This window comes from Lynx canadensis, chromosome A3 (assembly GCF_007474595.2).
Source record: "Lynx canadensis isolate LIC74 chromosome A3, mLynCan4.pri.v2, whole genome shotgun sequence".
Taxonomy (NCBI): Eukaryota; Metazoa; Chordata; class Mammalia; order Carnivora; family Felidae; genus Lynx; species Lynx canadensis.
This window is the reverse complement of record NC_044305.1, coordinates 23,982,407-23,994,944: the sequence shown is the minus strand read 5'-3', so window position 1 is coordinate 23,994,944 and position 12,538 is coordinate 23,982,407. Positions and strand designations below refer to the sequence as shown.

Sequence of the window (12,538 nt, the reverse complement as noted above, 5' to 3'; positions counted from 1 at the left end):
GTCCCAAAAATAAATAAAAAACGTTGAAAAAAAAAAATTAAAAAAAAAAATAAAAGAGCTTTTAAAATTTTTTTTAAAAATCAAATGCAGTGTATGGTCCTTTATTAGGTCTTGGTTTGGAAAAAAGATGTAAAGCACATTTTTAGGATAATTAGTGAACTACCACTAATTTTGTTAGGTGTGATAACAATGGTGTTATGGTTATATAGGGCAATGTTCTAAGAGATGCATATTGAAGCATTCAGGGGTAAAACATCAGGATGCTTGTAATTTACTTTAAAATAATTGAGAGAAAAATAGATTAGGCAAATATGACAAAATTTTAATAATGGTTAAATATAGGTGATTAGTATACAGGTGTTTATTATACTTTTGTTTATAGTATAATTTTATAAAATGTTTGAAATTGTTCATAATAAAAAGCTTAAAAAAAAAAAAAGGAAGAAAAAAGCAATCATACCAGCAACATAGTGCTGCTCCAAGGTAAAACTCCACAGACATCAGGAAGGCTTAGAAGCTTACTTATGAACATCTTCCAAATCACAGTAGGGTTAAAAATAAATAAATATATTTAAACATATATATTTGTAAATATATAAATTTATATTATTTATGAATATATAAATTTATATACCTTACATATTATATATATACCCAGCTAATATGCACCAGATTTACATTTACATATGAACAGAAGGGACTGGTGTAATGGGTAGAAGATTGTTACAGGTTATTCAGAGTATCAGCTTGGCTGCCATTTGAAAAGACAAGACACTATGATCTGCATCAGAAACCACAAACTTACATACTCATAGCGGTTAGGCAGATAAAATAAGAGAAGAACACTGGATATTAAGTGTATTTACACACACTGTATGAATGATTTGGGTAACAGGAAACTCACATACCCATCTATGCTAAGCAGCTACTATCCTCTGCTCCAGCTTATTACTTTCTTTTTGGAAGGATGGGAGGAGTTGGGCAGATGTTCTGAATTTTAAGAAAAGGCTAAAATCCATATATTCAGTGAAATCTCCAGATTTTAAAATAGGTTTACATTTTCGGAAAATAAAAATACTATGTATGCCAAATGAAACACACTGTAGCTGCATAAGGCCCAGTCACCAATTTTCAATTTCTACAACTCCCATGACTGACTAGTACAATGCTAGGTGTGAGTGAACTATGCTGGGTTTGGTACAGTGCTGGAATAGACCAGATATTTGAAATGCATTTAAATGTTATGATGTGCCTCCTAAGAGGTATGTGGACTCTCGAAGAGAAAGAAAAAAATAGATCAAGTTCTCAACCCCAGAGGAACAGAAGGCACTCAAACTTAGTGAATTTGGGGCTTCATTAAATATACTGATACCTTCGATAACTGGCTGAAGGACCATCTTCTCCTTTGACAAAACGCTAGATGATAAAGGAAACAGTTTTTTAATTTGCTACGTAACTTTAGTAGAGTCATTCCATTGCTTGGAATTAAGTTGAGCCTTAACCACTCTTTCACAAAAGATTTCACTCACCAAAATGTCTTTATTTTTTTATCATTTATTCAGGTCATCTTCTAAGTCCAAACAAGCTGGCATTTTTAGGGCCTGTATTTCAAAAGGCAGCAGCCAAATAAAAATTCTAAAAAAGAGAGACAAAGAGAAAGTTGCAGTATCATATAGAAATTAGAAATTACAGAGGTGACATCTTTATAACAGAAGCCAATGCAAATACAAGTTACCAAGTCAACTTAGACGTCTTTAGAGAATGTTAAAATAGAGTTTTCATTAAGTCTACAAAGAATATCTTTTTTCTGAGATCAAACCACTATTCAACAAGCATTTCAAAGAGTATAGAAGCAAACTCCAGGACATATACTGCCTTCGCTTAAGAATCATGAAACTGGGGCGGGGGGCGGGGCACCTGGGTGGCTCAGTCGGTTAAGCATCCAACTTCAGCTCAGGTCATGATCTCGTGGTTTGTGGCTTCAAGCCCCGCATCGGGCTCTGTGCTGACAGCACGAGGCCTGGAGTCTGCTTTGGATTCTGTGTCTCCCTCTCTCTCTGCCCCTTCCCCATTCATGCATGTGCGCGCTCTCTCTCTCCCAAAAATAAAATAAAAAAACATAAAATTTTTAAAAAATTAAAAAAAAAAGGATCATGAAACTGGGACCCTAAGCCTTAGAGACCTCCTCCCTTTACCTCCATTTTTAAACCTGTCAAATTAAAATGAATTAACATCATCATGCCACACTGTTTGCAGATACTTGGAGCCAAGACCAAAATATTTTCTACACACACTAAATACAAGACCCGCTTGTTCTAACATAATTTCAAAACTCATTTTAAACTTCATAAAGTATATGGGGTGCCTGGGTGGCTCAGCGGGTTAAGTGTCCAACTTCAGCTCGGGTCATGATCTCACTGTTTATAGGTTCGAGCCCTGCATTGGGTTCTGTGCAACAGCTCAGAGCCTGGAGCCTGCTTTGGATTCGGTGTCTCCTTCTCTCTCTGATTCTCCCCCACTTGTGCTCTATCTCTCTCAAAAATGAATAAACATTAAAAAAATTTTTTTAGGGGCGCCTGGGTGGCGCAGTCGGTTGGGCGTCCGACTTCAGCCGGGTCACGATCTCGCGGTCCGTGAGTTCGAGCCCCACGTCGGGCTCTGGGCGGATGGCTCAGAGCCTGGAGCCTGTTTCCGATTCTGTGTCTCCCTCTCTCTCTGCCCCTCCCCCGTTCATGCTCTGTCTCTCTCTGTCGCAAAAATAAATAAACGTTGAAAAAAAAAATTTAAAAAAAAAAAAAAAATAAAAAAAATAAAAAAAATTTTTTTTAAATAAATAAACTTCATAAAGTATAGATTTAAGCTTTTTTCCTACTTTTATATAATTTTATTTTATTTTTCATTAAATTTTCAGTTTTTCTAAGTATTATTTATGGTACACATAGAAATTTTGCATGGAAAGTGTCTAATTTTGGCATGCTTCAGAAAAATATTCCCACTTTAATAAGGTAGTATCAGTCTGGGGCGCTGGGGTGGCTCGGTTGGTTAAGAGTCAGAATTTAGCCCAGGGCATGATCTCACAGTTCGAGGGTTCGAGCTCCGCATTGGGCTCTGTGCTGACAGCTCAGAACCTAGAGCCTGCTTCAGATTCTGTGTCTCCTTCTCTCTCTGCCCTTCCCTGGTTTGCTTGCTCTCTCTCTTTCAAAAATAAATAAACAGTAAGAAAATTTTAAAAAGAAAAGATAGTATCAGTCTACAATGTCTTTAACTTGGCTGTTATGGTTTTACATTATTGTCAAATATTGATTTTATAATTTCAAATTTTTAAATGGATATATATACTAGACATTAATAAATAATTCTTAGGGAAAGAACTATGCTCCTTAATTATTTTTTAATTTAAGTCTAAGCTATTTTTTCAAAACTCCATGGAACATTAACAAAAAATGACCTTAAGAAAGGCCATCAAGAGGGATGCCTGGGTGGCTCAATCTGTTAAGCGTCCAATTCTTGATTTTGGCTCAGGTCATGATTTCAGTTTGGTTCGTGGGTTTGAGTCCCGTGCTGGGTTCTGTGCTGACAGTGGCAAGCCCGCTTGGGATTCTTTGTCTCTCTCTCTGCCCCTCCCCAGCCTGCACACTCTCTCTCTTAAAAATAAATAAACATTTTTTAAAAAGGCCATAAAGAAAATCTCTATAGTGAATGGGATTAACAGTACACTTACCCTGATGAGCACTGAGCAATACATGGAATTGTTGAACCACTACACTGTACACTTGAAACAAATATAACACTCTATACTGGAATTTAAAAAAGAAAAAAACTCTATAAATCCAAAAAGTAACAGTAGAATAATACTCTGATTCAGTACAATGTACTGAAATTATACATTTAAAATAAAATCAAGAAACAAAGGCCTTTTCACCTTAAAACAACAACAAAACCCTTGGAGTTGGGTTAAAAAAGAAATCAATATTGCAAAATTTCTAGAGAATGCCAAAATAAGGAAAATGCTACATATTAGAACCTAAAGAATACAGCCAAACCAGTAAAGAAGAAAATTCACAGCGATAAATACCTACATCAGGAAAAAGAAAGAAAAGAAAGAAAGAAGAAAAGAAAGGAAGGAGTTAAATGTCTGACTCAAAAAGTCAGGAAAAAAACCTGTAAGGTGAACTGAAAGAAATCAAAATGAAGGAATTAATACAGATAAAAGGAGAAATTAATAAAAAAAAAAAAACAAACAAACAGAAAAAGAGGGGCGCCTGGGTGGTTCAGTTGGTTAAGCATCTGACTCTTGACTTGTGCTCAGATCATGATCTCAAGGTCATGAGATCCAGCCCCACGGTGGGCTCTATGCTGGGGGTGGAGTCTGCTTGAGCTTCTCCCTCTCCCTCTGACCCTCCCCTGCTTGCGCTCTCTCTAAAAACAAAACAAAACAAAACCCAGAAAAACAATAAATAAATCCAAAAATTGGTACATTGGAAGAAAAACCAATAAAATAAACTACTCGTTAATCTAGTAAAGGGAGAAAGTCCAAATACATAAAATAAGAAATAAGAAGGAAATAGCCACAGAAACAAAGGAAATTAAAAGGACCATAGAGACTATTTTGTTCAAGCTTTTGTTCACTCTACCTATATAAATATGATAATGCCCCCCAAAAGCATCACACACAAATTTAATGGAAACATTAACCCTTTAGAGAACAGATTAAGTCTAATGATCTGAAACTGTTCCAGAACATACAAAAAGAAAGCAAACTTTCCAAATCTTTTTATGAAGCAAATATAGCATGAATATCAAAAGCTGATACACACTGCAGGCAGAAAGCTATAATCTCTCTTATGTTGATGCAAGATTCTAAATCAAATTTTAAATAGAATACAACAGTACATTAGATGAAGAATGTATCATAATTAAGTAGAGTTTGGTCTAGGAATACAAGCAAGGCTCACTATGAGGAAACTAAGGGAAGAAGTCATATGATCATCTCCACAGATACTTAAAGTCATTTGACAAAATTTAACACTTCTCAAAAAAAATCAAATATATAAACACTTCCTTAACATGACAAAATATATCTTTTTTTGGCCTAAAGTCAGCAGCTTGCTTAATGGGGAAAAGTTGGGAAGAGGGCAGATATCTACTAAATATTATTAAACATTCTATCATAGGTATATAAAGTCAGTGAAATTAAACAAGACGAATAATAGTAAAAAATTGGGAAGAATGTAAAACTATCACTATCAGGAGATGATATAATTGTATTCTTGCACATCTTGAAAAATCAACCAAGAAAACAGCAAAAATAAGAGATTCAGCAAAGTAGAATGGTACAAAATATACAGAAAACAACAGCTTTATTACATAGGCAATCAATCATCAATATGTGGGGAAAAATTTAATTTATAACAGCCCAAAAAGGACAAAATATTTAGGACTGAACTAAAAAGATGAAATTTTAAATACACTAATAAAGGATCCAAATACAAAAAAGACTTGAACAAATGGAATGACACACCACATTCTTAGACAAAAAGACTCACAGGGTGCCTGGGTGGCTCAGTCGGTTAAGCATTTGACTCTTGATTTCAGCTCAGGTCAGGATCTCAGGGTTGTGAGATCAAACCCCGTGTTGGGTGCCATGCTGAGTATGAAGCCTGTTTAAGATTCTCTCCTTCTCTCTCTGCCCCTCCCCAGCTCGTGGTCTCTCTCTCAAAAAGAGAGAGAGAGAGAGAGAGGAAAAAAGACTCATAAACATCAATTCTCCCTAATTTAGAATCTAACAATCCTATTAAAACATGCTAACTTCTTGGGGTGCCTGGGTGGCTCAGTTGGTTAAGTGTCTGACTCCGGCTCAGGTCTTGATCTCACGGTTTGTGGGTTGGAGTCCTTTGTCGGGCTCTGTCAAAGCCTGGAGTCTGCTTGGATTCTGTGTCTCACCACCCCCCCCCCCCGCCCTTCCCCTGCTTGCACTCTCTCCCTCTCTCAAAAATAAAATAAAACATTAAGAAAAATTCTAACTTTTTTAAAATGGAAAAGCTGACTTTATAGTTCACATGGAAATAAAAAGAGTAAAAAAAAAAAAAAACCTCTGAAAAATAAGAGTAGGGAAAAGGACAAGTCCTACCAGATATCAAAACATAATGCCTCAGTAATTAAAACTGTGAGTACTGGCATATAAACGGATGGGAGACCAATGGAAGACTAAAATCCCCAAACGTGATCAAAATGGATGTAGAATTTTAGTATCTCATAAAGGTGGGGGAAACAGATTTTTCATTAAATGGGACTAGGTAGCCACCTGGGGAAAAAATAAACTTAGAGCTATACCTCACATCAAGATAAATTCCAAATGGATCCAAAACTTCAATGCAACAAATGAAACCATACAAGTATTAGAAGAAAGTACAGAAGAAATTTTTATACTCTTGAACTGGGTAGAGATTTTTTTAACTATGACATAAAATCCAAAGCCATTAAAAAAATGGGTAAATTTAAATACATAAAAATCAAAGAATTCTGCAAGGCAAAAAATACCATAAGTAAAGCAAAACAAAAACCCAACAAACAAACAACAAACAAAATGACAAAGAAAAAATATTGACAATGAAAGAGCAAATTTCCCATATATAAACATACAATAGAAAAAAACAGGTTTGTGTATGTATATGTGTATGCATATATAGATATTATAAAGAGAACAGCAATTTAGACAAAGTATTGTGTCCAAAAATGGGCACAGAATATGATCATAAAATTCAAAGAAAAGGAAATACAAATGAACTTTAAACATATAAAAAATGTTAAACTTCACACATAAGAAAACATTTTTTTCACTCATCAGATTAGTGAAAATCCAAAAATATAATAATGCACTCTCTTGGCAAGGCTATAGGAAAACAGACATTCTCACTCATTGCTAGTGGTTGTCTAACATCAGCAAGTAGGCATTATCTATCAAAATTACAATTACATATACCATTAACCCAGCAATCTCACTTCTGGTTGGTGATCCTGTAAGAGGGGGTAGAGCTCAGTGGTAGAGCATTTGACTGCACTGATCCTACAGATAAACCTGCTCCCTTACGAGATGACACATACACAAGGTTATTCAATAAAAGCATTTTTGCAAGAGCAAGATAGGAAACTACCAAAATGTCCATCAACAGAGACTGATTAAATTATAGTACATCTAATAAAAAGGAAAGGCAGCAAGAATATGGATGCTCTCTATGCACTGATGTGGAATGATCTCCAAGATATACTGTTGAGAGAAGAAAAAACAAGGAATAAAACATTGACTACAGGATGCTACTTTTAGTGGGGAAAGAGGAGAAAAATATTTTATATATGTTAGTATTAAAAATAAAATACTCTAGGGGTGCCTGAATGGCTCAGTTGGTTAAGCATCTGACTCTTGATTTGGGCTCATAATCTCACAGTTTATGAGACAGCTCTGCATCAGGCTACACACTGTCAGCGTGGAGCCCACTTACGATGGTCTCTCTGTTTTCTTCTCCCTCTGCCTCTTCCCCACTCGCACTCCCTCTGACAAAAAAAAAAAACAAAAAAACAAAATACAAAACAAAACAAAAAAACACAAACAAAAAAAACCTCTAGAAGGAAATACAAAAAAACCCCACAAAACAGTAAAAATTATTAGCTTCAAGGTAAACTAGGAAAAAAACAAAACAAAACAAAAAAAACATGTTGTACCAGAGGAGGGCAAGGAAGCACTCACACAAATAGGGAGCAAAGTCACAAGGACCCAGGAGCCAGTTTAAGGGGTTTCTACCGGCAAATTTGAGACAATTTAAGTATCAAAAAGAATTAATGACTAAAATTGATTAAAATACCATGAATAAATAGAAATCCATAAATATATAATAATAGCTCAGAGTAAATAATAGCTCAGAGAGTAAAAAAATTACTCAGAAAGTCACTATTAGGTGTAACTATGACATCAATTCCTTACTCTGAAGATTGATAATTAAAGAAAAAAGGATGAAGCAAGAAATTTACTTTGTCTTTTAAGAAACATTCATCCTTGGTAAAGAGGGAAAGCTCTCCTTTACATCAGAATGCTAGTTAATAAATGCAGAAGGAAAGAATTTTTGAAATCACCATTGTGCAAACTCCAATGAAGTAAGTGATTCAGGCAAGGATGATCAAAGGATGCTAAAAACCATCTGGTGAAAACTGCTGGGGAACAGAAGACTCCCATGGTGCAAACGGATTATTCCACAGATTACTTTCTAATTGCAAAGAGAAAACAAGTATCTTTAGAGTGGAAAGATATGACATTCACCAGCTTTACCTGGTGATCAAATCCAGTAACAATTACAGTGAGACCTTTTATTTATGCCTTCTGATGTGATTTTACCTGAAACACCAGTCATCATCTATGATGATTATTAGTAAAAATGCCTAGCCTAGGTCTAAAAAGTCTTTAAAAGTAATTTCTCCTTTATAGAAAATTCAGGAGATAGAGCAAAAAGAACAAATACATGAAGAAGTATTTGACTACATGAAGAAATAATCAGATCTAGAATGTGTGGCTTGCTACAACAAAATTGATCTGGTCTCTTCAAAACCCAAAATCTTAAGGGAAGAGATAGGGGGAAGACACAGTTCTCAATTAAAAGACTTTACAAATATGACCACCAAATGCAATTCATAAACGTTACTTAGACCTGCTTTGAAGAAAACAGCCATAAAATTATTAAGACAGTTGGGAAAAACTGAATGTGAAGTAACAGAAGATATTAGGGCATTTTTAAAAACATCTTGGGTGTAGTAATGTTATTTGTGATTGTATAGCAAATGCCCTTATTCTTAGGAGATGCATGCCAAAGTATTTAGGGATAAAATGTCATAATGTCTGCAACTTATTTTCAAAGTATTCAGTAAAGATAGGTAGGTAAACAGATGATGCAAATATAGCAAACTATTATCACTGTATTATTCTTTCAACTTTTTTGTATTAAAAACATTTTTTTTTCATATTAAAAAGTTATGGGGAGAAGGGTATAAATAAATCCTGGGAGCTGAGGGTGGGTTCAAGACTTTTCCCTGTATATCTTTTTTATAATGTTTTTATTTCTGAACCACATGCATGCATTATGTATTAAAAAAAAAAAAAGCCAGCTATCTACTACCCTCTTAAACACTGAGCAGCAAGTATATTTCTACTCTTACCCCATCTCAGGCATGCAACAACAAAAATAGCCTCTGCTTTCTATCTCCTAGTTCTGAGGAGAGCCCCTCTGACCACATTTTCCTTGAGTCATTTGACAGTAAGGTTAAGAACCTGGAGCACATTGTTACCAAGGGCTGAGCCACTGTCACCACCTTCAACAATATTCCCTTCAGCCAGTCTCCTACACTTGCTTCCCAACCCTTTCCCACCCCATTCCCTTATCTCCAGGTTCTGTTGTTCACCCAGTCTGTTCCTCCCCACCCACTCCCATCCCATCCCACAGCTGGCTCCTTCAGCAATGCTTTTATCAGTGTCCTGCCCCCTTGCTCACTTATTCTTAAGGCATACAAATCCATCAACTGCCTTTCCCCCACCCCCACTAACTCACAAACTTGAAGTTTAAAAGCTAGAAAGGAATTTGCATAATAATCAGTCTAACTCCCCCCAACTCTCAAAGGAAAAACCTGAATCACAGCAGTGGTATTGTGACTTGACTGAAATTATAGACTAGGATTGTGACAGGATAATGACTAAAGCCTGGTCTTTCACCTTCAAATTCAGTGCTTCTCCCACCATATACCAAACTGTCTTCTCACCAGGGTGACTCTACCCTACTCATACATAGTACACAATTAGCAGAAATATCAGAACCAAGTGACCTAGTTTATTTCAGGCCAATACCCACTAATTAGAATTGCCGCAGTAACTCCAAAATGACTGAAGTCAGAATATCTGAGATCAAATGAGTATATGCCTTGAAAGAACTTCAGGAGCTCCCAACCTTGGCTACACACTATAATTATTTGAGAAACTTAAAAAAATAATTCCAGAGTCATACTATGTCTGCACTGTGGCCTGAGCGTTGGGCACTGAAACACTACCCAGGTGATTCTAATGTGCAAATTTAGAACCACACTTTTCATACATTATTTAATTTACCTTATATGAGGAAACTGAGTCAGGTAGGGAATGTGGTTAAGAATTTGCTCCAATGGGGTGCCTGGGTGGCTCAGTCAGTTAAGCATCTGACTCTTGATTTTGGCTCAGGTCATGCATGGTTCATGGGTTTAAACTCTGCGTTGGACTCTGCACTGATAGCTCGGAGCCTGCTTGGGATTCTCACTCTCCCTCTCTCTCTCTCTCTCTCTCTGCCCCACCCACACTCACTTGCATGCACTGCCTCCCTCTCAAAATTAATAAACATTAAAAAAAATAATAATTTGCTCCAAAAAAGTGATGAAGGAGAAACAAAAGCTTTTTCTTTTATTATCATAAAGTTTGGTTGTTTAATTTTTTTTAATATAAGTAATACAAACCATATTATTTGTGTGGAAATAAAACAAATGTAACTATATAGAATCTAAAATTGAACTGCAGCACCCTGTGTTCCATCTTGTTTTTTTCCACATCCTTGGAATCACTTAAACCTTTCTTAGCTTCCATGTTGTCATTTAGAAAATGATGGGCTAACATCTTCCAGATCTAGGGACACTATGACTATTTTAATCCCTGGCTATTTGACTTCAATGTTTTTGTTTTTTTAATTTTTAAATGTTTATTTTTGAGAGAGAGAGAAGAGAGAGAGAGAAAAAGCATGAGTGGGGGAGGGGCAAAGAGAAAGGGAGACACAACTTTAAACTCAGTTTAACCAACTGAGCCACCCAGGTGCCCTGACTTCAATGTTAATCATACTTCCCTGAAGAACTGGAAATTATTTGGTGCAAGATCTCTAACTCTTCCTTTTTCCACTATTGGCTATTCTCCACACTATTCTGTCATCTTCCTCCTTTCAAAAAGTTAATCCAAACTGGAAATTAAAATGGAGGCTACCTCAGGGTGCCTGGGTGGCTCACTCAGTTGAGTGCCTGACTCTGGCTCAGGTCATGATCTCATGGTTCGTGGGTTCTGGCCCTGCATCAGGCTCTGCGCTGACAGCTGGGAGCCTGGAGCCTGCTTCATATTCTGTGTCTCGGTCTCGGTCTCTGCCCCTCCCCAACTTGTGTATGCTCGAACCTGGGTGGCTCAGTTGGTTCATGTCCGACTTTAGCTCAGGTCATGATCTCATGATTCGTGAATTCGAGCCTCTCTGACAGTGTGGAGCCTGCTTGGAATTCTCTCTCTCTCTCTCTCTCTCTCTCTCACTCTTTTTCTCTCTCCTTCCCTCTAAAAAATAAATTAAAAAAAAATACATTTTTCCTATTCAGCTTTATAGCCTCCATGGGAAGATAAGCTCTGAGCACAAATGAAGAGTGTGAATTCTGGGCTTCTGATACCCAACATTCAGGAAGTGTTTACAAAGGTGCAAGACCAGCCCTACTCCAGTTACATAGTCATCAGAAGTTGGCTACTTACCATGTCTACTCCCTCACAGCCATTTTGCATGACGGCTAACCCTAACCCTATCCTTAACTCATAACCCTAACACTACCCTGATCCTTTAATTTAGGAATGGACTATTATGTTCCTTATCCTTGACGTTTAACTATATCAATTATTTGGGATTATGATTGAGAGACTTTTTTCTTTCCATATTATTTTTCTATTTATTCAATGCTGCTTATTTATTGAATAAATAGCACTGAATAAACACCATCTTTTTTTGTTTATTTTTGAGAGACAGCGTATGAGAAGGGGAGGTGCAGACAGAGAGGGGGACAGAGGATTTGAAGTGGGCTCCATGCTGACAGCAGAGAGCCCGAAGTAGGGCTTGAACTCACAAACAGTGAGATCATGACCCGAGCTGAAGACAGATGCTCAACCAACTGAGCCCCCCATGTACCCCATAAATACTATTTATTAAAAAAAATTTTTTTTAATTTTTTTAATGTTTTTTTTTGACAGAGAGAGAGAGACAGAAAGACAGACACACAGACAGAGTGGGGGAGGGGCAGAGAGAGAGGGAGACACAGAATCCGAAGCAGGCTCCAGGCTCTGACCTGTCAGCACAGAGCCTGACATGGGGCTCGAACTCACAGACTGGGAGATCATGACCGGAGCCGAAGTCGGACACTCAACCGACTGAGCCACCCAGGTGCCTGTAAAAAATTTTTTTTAGTGTTTATTCATTTTTGAGACACAGGGAGACAGAACATGAGTGGGGGAGGTGCAGAGAGAGAGGGAGACACAGAATCAAAAGCAGGCTCCAGGATGAAGCTGTCAGGACAGAGCCCGACACAGGGCTCGAACCCACGAACAGCAAGATCATGACCTGAAGTCGGACACTTAACTGACTGAGCCACGCAGGTACCCCAAATGCTATTTTTTACAAAAAATAATCATTGAAAAGATCTATAAGGTATGAAATAAAGATGAACTATTACTAGTCACCATCATCTT

General features: G+C 36.9%; 1 protein-coding gene across 7 annotated transcripts in view; it reads right to left on the bottom strand.

Moving 5' to 3' along the window:
- NCOA6 (nuclear receptor coactivator 6) overlaps positions 1–12,538 on the bottom strand; it is a 107,627-nt gene that overhangs the window by 63,274 nt on the left and 31,815 nt on the right. For all 7 annotated transcript variants that reach the window (XM_030309738.1, XM_030309740.1, XM_030309741.1 and 4 more), the window contains one exon: positions 1,530–1,635. The gene's annotated coding sequence lies outside the window, so the exon portion shown is untranslated. The remainder of the gene's footprint in view (positions 1–1,529; positions 1,636–12,538) is intronic.